Source organism: Ictidomys tridecemlineatus, chromosome 7 (assembly GCF_052094955.1).
Source record: "Ictidomys tridecemlineatus isolate mIctTri1 chromosome 7, mIctTri1.hap1, whole genome shotgun sequence".
Taxonomy (NCBI): domain Eukaryota; kingdom Metazoa; phylum Chordata; class Mammalia; order Rodentia; family Sciuridae; genus Ictidomys; species Ictidomys tridecemlineatus.
Genome location: NC_135483.1, coordinates 176,229,175 through 176,237,074, shown reverse-complemented (window position 1 = coordinate 176,237,074; position 7,900 = coordinate 176,229,175). Strand labels below are relative to the sequence as shown.

Here is a 7,900-nt window from a genome sequence, read left to right as displayed (position 1 = left end):
ACTCCCCTAAACACATAACTCCAGATAATCATAAAAAAATAAAAATAAAACAAGGGCTTTAAGTTTGGAAGATCCCAGTGAAGAGCTGATGGCTCCGCTCCTGCCTGCACTTGCTTACTGCCCCACTTCAGCCAGGAGTGCCCACCAGCACCCCTGGAAGGTCAGATCATCCATGGTCTTTATCTGGGAGATGTCTGGCTATTGCATAATGCTTTACTGTAAGACCCACAACAAAGACTGGAAGCTGAACTGATTTCCTCTACATAGCAAAGAAAGATTTGAAAAGTGGTTAAAGAATATGAAAGGGAATAATTGGGTTCCTAGCAAATACCAGTTCCTGTGTAGTAACTATTTACTCCTGACTCTTCTGACATGAGATGGGGTATTCATCATCTAAAATAAAGCCAATTTCAACAATATTTTTCTTGCCTGAAGACTGTCAGGGTAAAGACCCTTCAAAAAAAATCTCAGAAGAAAAAATTAGAAGATGATAAAAGCCATGTTAGAAGAATCCCTAGCATCAAATGAGACAAAGAAAATTATAGTTACCACAATCGTGCTTCTGAACATTCAAAATTGCTTGATTCTTCTGCCATGATGAAGCCACCAGTTCTAAAGCCAGAAAGCATACAAAATAAAATATTAACTCTTAATCTAGTTGAGCAAAACATGGAAAAATTAGAATCTACTTTGTAAATATCAATTAAAACCAATGTTTAAGTGTTGTAGGATATCATGCATCTTCTGAGAATCAAAATTATACAGCTTTTACTTTGGCAACTTCAAATTCAAAAGGGATTCAGCAGTTTTTGAAAACCCAAGAAATACTTGAAATAACTACCAATCATCTTGCTAATCCACCACACTTTAGAAACAATTCCATGGAAATTAATCCAGCCCAGGAAAATCCGTTCTTATTCAACAAAATTAATCAAACAGTTGAAGATTTAAATACAAAATAAAGAATCTGTTATGACCATCTTTGTACCCACAGAAAATTCTAAACCTGTAGTTACATCTGTTTTACCTATCACAAAAGAATCAATGGAAATGAAAGACAGACATTAAAGGTTCCTCATACAGGAGCTGGGATTGTGGCTCAGCGGTAGTGCGCCCGCCTAGCATGTGCGAGGCCCGAGGTTCGATCCTCAGCACCGCATAAAAATAAATAAATAAAGGCATAAAAATAAATAAATAAAGGTATTAAAAAAAAAAGATTCCTCATATAAGGATGTAGACAGTGAGGCAGAAGTTCTACAAACTCCAGACAAGACATACACAAACAGTACCTTTGGCAAAACATCTCTAAGCTACATTCAAAGATAATTCGTCTTCAGAAACCCTTATAATCCAGTTAAAACATGAAAACTAGCTATCTGACTAAAATGTCAAGATTTTAAAAAACTATTTCACAATATATGAATTTACAATGATGCAAAGAGGTTTTAAAGTCATAATTTTATACATCCTTTTTCCAGATAAACCAAATTTCATGTAAAGTTTGCTCTTTCCTACGGACTCTTCTCATCTAAATGAAACTATGCAAGTGCTCTAATATTATGAACTGCATCCTGTACTTTAAATGTTCATTAATAAGAAAAACTAGAGAGCTGCTGGAATGAAGAGGAAAATAGTTATATTACTAATAGTCTCCAAAATTAAAATGCAGTGAATAAATAATAAGAGTCCATCATAAATTGAAAGAACAATGATATGGTCAAAACATCTCAGAATATATCAGCATGGGTTCTACCAGTGGTATATAATTTCACCAAGGTACTTATCAAGATTGAGGCTCAGTCCCTAATCTGTAAAATAAGGCCCTTAGTAGGTCTCTAATAGTCTGTTTCTTTGTAGTTTCTTCCCTTTCTATTTATTAAAATACTTTCATTAGAAAAGATTTTCTATAAGATAATGTCTACTTATGTAATAGAAATTATGTAGAATTTGATGTTAACTATTATAGATATTTATTAAATTCTTTTTGACATTTTGAAAATAGTTTGGTATCGGTAAGATAAAAGGAAATCTTACTATTATAATTTTATTTCAGTTGAACTCAGCTCTTAGGAGAGGTACTTTAAACTGGAAAGAATATATACTTCAGTACCTTATTTATAGCTGACAATCTTAATACATAGTCATTTAAGTTTCTTAACATTTCTATTTTTAAAGTTATAAAGCAAAAATTTAATGAGGTTAATTTTAAATATATGTATTTTAGAAATAATGGTTTGTATTTATTTATTAGGGTAGCTTTTAAAGTATGCACTTGGCATTTTTTTAAAATCCAAACAATACATTGACCCTTTATTACAATTCCAATTGTAATAAACCAATACATTGATCCTTTATTAGAATTCCCACTTATGTATATTTTACTCAAATATATAAGCAAAAATATAGATATGTGATGATGGCCTTAGATAGATAAAGCTGTTCCCTTCGGAAAGAGAAGTGATGGTGATATAAATAAAATATAATGCTTGTATCACATGAATTTACAAAAATAAGTATAAAAGCAAAACCTTTGTGGTAACAACACAAATGTGAACAATGGATGGTGTGCTTCCTGACATAGTTAAATTAAAAAAAAAAAAACACTACTATCTAAAAGGATGCCTTTGAGAATTCCACCAGGTGACAGACATGTTTTGGACCTGAAAAATAGGAGGTACTCAATAAATATTAGTTGACTAAATAGCAGAGAAGAAGACAACTAATATTAGATAAATCTCAGTTAAGACACTCCCCAACACAGCTTATCAATAATCTTCAAAAATAACAGCATAATTAAAAACAAAGAAAAGTGTAAGAAATGTTATGAGCAGAGAAGCACTTAAAAAGGCACAACAACAAAATGTAATATGGATTCTCAGAACCCAAACAAATGGACAGTAAGTAAAAATGAAGGACACCTGAATAAAGTGTATAATTTAGTTAATAATAATGTGTCCATATTGGTTTATGAGGTGAGACAAATGTACCATATTAATAAGATATTAATAATAAGGAAAACTAGATATTTACATACTCTTTATGCTGTGATTTGAAAACAAAGTATCAAAAGCTCCTATCTTATATAAGAATGTTTGGAAGTGAAATGATTGGATTGTGAGAGCTATAACCTAATCAGTCTACCCTAGTTTGAATGCACTAACTGGGTGATAACTGTAGGGAGGTGGAACTGACTAGAAGAGGTGGGAGCCTTGGATTTTCTCCGCAGACCCCTGGCTCTCTGATTCCTAGCTGCTATGAGCAAAGAAGTTTCTCTCCTTCCACTATCAAGCCCTTCCTCTCCTTGAGCTCTGAACAGTGAAATCAGCTTACCCTGGACTAAATCTCTAAAACCATGAGCTAAAATAAACTTTTCCTCCTCTAACTTGTTTTTGCCAGGTATTTTGGTCAGAATGATGCCAAGCTGATCAACACATTTTACAACTTCTGGGTAAATCTAAAGAACAATTGTAAATTTTAAAATATTTTTATAAAAAATTGCTAGAACTCTGATAGTCTTAAAACAAGCCTCATAACTTGACCTTTTATTAGAAATAATAACATTTAAGAAACTTAAGCCAGTTTCTGTTGGGCTATATGTCACTTTCAGTGGAACAAGACCTAGCTGATAAATGGACTCTATAGAGAATCTTTGTTACTTCCATACTATTTGAACAGATATTTTACTGCTGATGGGTTTTTTTCCCTAAAAACATTTAATATATAACAATGCAGTATTTGGCACTCAACAGCACTTAAAATATGTTGAGAGGGTAGATCTCATATTCAGCATTATTACCATACAAAAAGTCTGATTTGATGTACCCTTGTGCATTTATACCTGAAAGTGCTTTTCACCCCACATATAAGGAAGAAATCTAGTTTGCTTTCATACAGGAGAGAATGGAGTGGGGTATTTTTAGGAATCCAGGGAAACTCTCCTCTATATTGTCCACTAATTAGGTACTTCAACATCTATAGATTTGGGTGAGGGAGATAAAAAGTAGAGAGCAATAATGTCAGCATTGGGAAGGAGAGAGAAATTTTTCAGAGAGCAGTGGCAGATTGGAGATAGGAGTTGGGAAATGGTGTAGATAGAAAAGGAATTCTGGGAAAGCTTCTTGACAATTCTGGCAGTGAACACACATCCAGTCACCATTTCAAGCAGTGAAGACTGTCTAGGGGCGTTCCACTGCTTAATAGACTGGAGTGTGCTCAGCACTTTCCAAGATAGCCTTGACAAATGAAGCCTTCTTCCAGGCATTGCAGATTCTCCTGATCGGTAATTGTCACACCTCATGCCTAAGCAACATTGACTATAACATTGATTAGCAAGCCCACAATTGTCCACACCACCAGAAAACATAAACAGAAAGATTGCTGGGGGACACAGGAAGGAAGGCAGGGAAGAAGAAGTCTGGAGGGAAAGAGGGAGGGTGGGAGGGGGAAAGGGAAGAGGGAGAAAAGGAGGGAGGAAGGGGAAAAAAACTTTTCCTCTAAGATTTATAATACAATGTTCAATTCTTTTGCAATGATCGGAAGTAGAGTTTGAATATTTCCATTTTTAAAAGATAATTATTTTTAGTTCCATTCCTTTTCCCTGTGGGGAAAGCAGGTCTGGTAGTAGTTAGGCCAGTTAGTACGTTGTATCTAGGTTAGTAGGTTCCTGGGACTATTGGCATAGGGAGTTGTATCTCAAAGGATTTATCAAAACCAGTGGCCCATAAGTTTGTCCAGGCACAGGCACAGGACCACAAAAGTCACAAACTCAGGGAAAATGAGAATAATGGATAAAATAGTTGTTAACAAGGAAAAATTCTCATTCCATATGTGAAAAACAAAAGATTTTAGATTATAATTATTATGCTGAGAGCATGTTGTCTTTTTTATGATAATCCAATTCTTTGGTTCAGTATGGGTGCTTGCTTTAAACCCTATTTTGAATCTAAATTACTTCTCTTGGGTTAAACAATACCCTTCTCCAACCTGACACAAACACACCCAAGTTTTCATTAGCATATTTGATAAATTCTCATCAATTATTTTATAAATTAATCGAACACAAGAATGCATTTCTAAGATTTTTATTATCCTTCTTCTAGAGACATACAAGAACATCACAGAGGCTTCAGAGATGACAGTTGCTCAAGACAAACAAGAGAAAGGGCTCCTCAGGCCAGGATGGTACAGCTATGCTGACAATCATGAAGACTGATTTGCCTACATTAACAGCAAACCATGAAAACGGACATCAATATTCCCTAGGTATACGCTTCCATTTCCAGCAGAATATATTTTTGAATTCTTTAATAACTCCAATATCAGACAAAGTTTACTTATGCAAATCTGCTCATTCATTACCATTTTTTTCCACCTTCACAATTTAATAGTAAATGTCTTGGAATCCTTCTTTGTTTGTTTTTACAAAGAAACATTTGAAACATTAAAAAAGAAATAGAATTTAAAATATTCAGAAGACTGATATTAGCAACTAGAAAACATTTAAGAAGGCATCATTGTTCCCAGAGCCAAAAGAAGTTGAAAATTATTGCTGCATGGTCAAGAGATTTAATAAACATCCCAGAAAGTCCAATGACTACTGAATTGTCAATTTGAATTTAGAGAGAAATCAATATTCTATCTTCTAAGAAAGCTTCAGTTGTAGAAAAAACTCCTGTTTGGGGTTACTGAAAATGAAAAGTAATCTGAAAAAAATTTTCTGAAAATCTGTTTTTCCACGACTTTGCAACTGTGAGAATCATCCAGCTAACTTTCTACCAGTACCCCAAACACTCCTGTACCCTTAGGCTTTGGTGATACCACCTATATGAAGACATCTGTTCCTTGGAGGGGTGAGCTGGGCACAAGATAAAGTCTTAACTCAAAGTGATTTCATGATTTTTGTTGTTTTTCTAATGCTGAGAATAAGGAAAATGGTAGCTATCACTTACTGAGTACTTTATCAGCAACATTTCATTTGAACCCACGACAACCCTTTGAAGCAATTACTGAGGGAGAGATGAAGAAACTCAGGTGCAGAGAGAATAGATAGCATTTACAATCTCTTCATTCAAGCAGTGCTGACTCACATGAAGTCTTCACCTTGGGACATTCAAGTGGTCTCTGATCCAGTCTGGTGGCAAGTCCAGTCTCCCCACCTCTCACGTACTCCTGAGATAGATCCACCTCTTACTGTATTCCCCTCATACACTAGTCAAAGTCCATCCCTTGTAGTTAACCTGTTTATTCAGGGTCAGGATGTTCTATCACATCAACCAACAAATATAAGGATTAGAGAGTAGTGATTCAGTTTTCTTCCCTCCCAATATATTCTTTTCAATGTGAAAATAAATAAATGAAAACGGTTTCCTATTTCTGGTATTTCTTTTCAAAGACACTCTGCTACAAAATGCATACAGGAGGCTACCAACTGTATATGGAAAAATAATGTGCTTGCATAAGCTTGTCTATTTTTCCTTAACATTATTTTAGACATTAATCCATGTCAGAATAGAGAGAAATGGCACATTGTTTTTAGTAGCTATACAGTATTCCTTGATGTGGATATGTTTTACTTTATTTTAAAAAATATTTGAAGCCTATTCTGGCTTTTCTTCAAAATATGGCACCCCACCAAAGCTTACAATGAGAAGGATCAGCTTTCCTTCTTCCTAACCCAAACTAACCAGATTGGAAGGGTCAGGAATGCACTACTTAGTTCCTGGGAAATGTTCCTTTCTCCCATTTTCTGTCTCTAGAATTCCTTATGCCAATTCTTTGTTGATAATTGTATAGAATCTTGTCCTTCACATATATTAAAGTGTTGAACATTTAAAATTTTATAATTATTGCTTTTAAATGTTAAAAAATTAAATGTAAAGCAAGTAACAGTTTGGAGAGCATTCTGAAGTTCTAGAAAAGCAGGTCTTATTATTTTCTGACTGATATTATTCATGGGTGTATTTCAAAGTAACAATCATCACATTTAAAAAGGTAATACTTAAGTTGTGATTGACCAACTTTCTGGACACAAATGCCTAAATCATTTACATATTCTGCAGAGCTCTTTTTGTACCACTCGTTGGAGCAATAATAAACTCCAGAATTTTAACAAAGAGAGACATATATCTCTTCTCAACGTCACATTTCTAAATCAACTTTTATATCACTGAAGATTAACATATCAATGAAGGGACCACGTGACTTTCTTGATTTCCTGATCTTTGGCACAGTCACTATAAGCAGTGTGTCTGGCATGAAACTGCAGATGCCACTAAAGGTCAGCATGAGGAGTCAAGCAGGAATTGCACATGAAAATTATTGCTGCCATATTTAGGAATATGGACCTCATCCTAAAATTATCAGGAAGCCACAGAGAAATTTAAATAGGGGTTAAATGGCCTGATGTTAGGGGTCTTAACATTTAAAATATAAACTGCTTGTAACTTATACTTTTAATTAAAACTATAATGTAAATAAATACATAAATGCACATGTATGTGGTCATCTCTGTGCCTACTAAATGCAATCTTTCTCATTTCATTTGCTCATTTTTCCTCATCTTTTTATGCTTCCCCCTACATCTACTTCGTCCTTCTGTGGATACTCATGTCGAAAGTATTACACATGTTCTATATTTTTTCCTGATGCTAATTTACAGCTCACCATGGCCCCTAAGTGTTATTTCTTTCTTTCAGTGAGTGTGCCTGGCTACAAGGCTTATCAGTTTCTTGATACTTGGAAGTTTTCTCATCACAAATATAACAAAGTATGTCAAGGGGATCACAACTGGACCACACATGCATAACTCCTTGCTCCCTGCGGGAGGAGGCCTGATTCCTTTGCTGCATACTACAATGTGTTCTGCTTGCCCAAAAATGGCTGGATTCTTGCCTTGTACTAG

General features: G+C 34.7%; 1 pseudogene; it reads left to right on the top strand.

Annotated features, from left to right (window-relative positions):
- The first annotated feature begins 232 nt into the window (after window positions 1-232).
- On the top strand, window positions 233-5,212 carry LOC101971339 (THAP domain-containing protein 5 pseudogene; annotated as a pseudogene).
- Window positions 5,213-7,900: the final 2,688 nt, after the last annotated feature.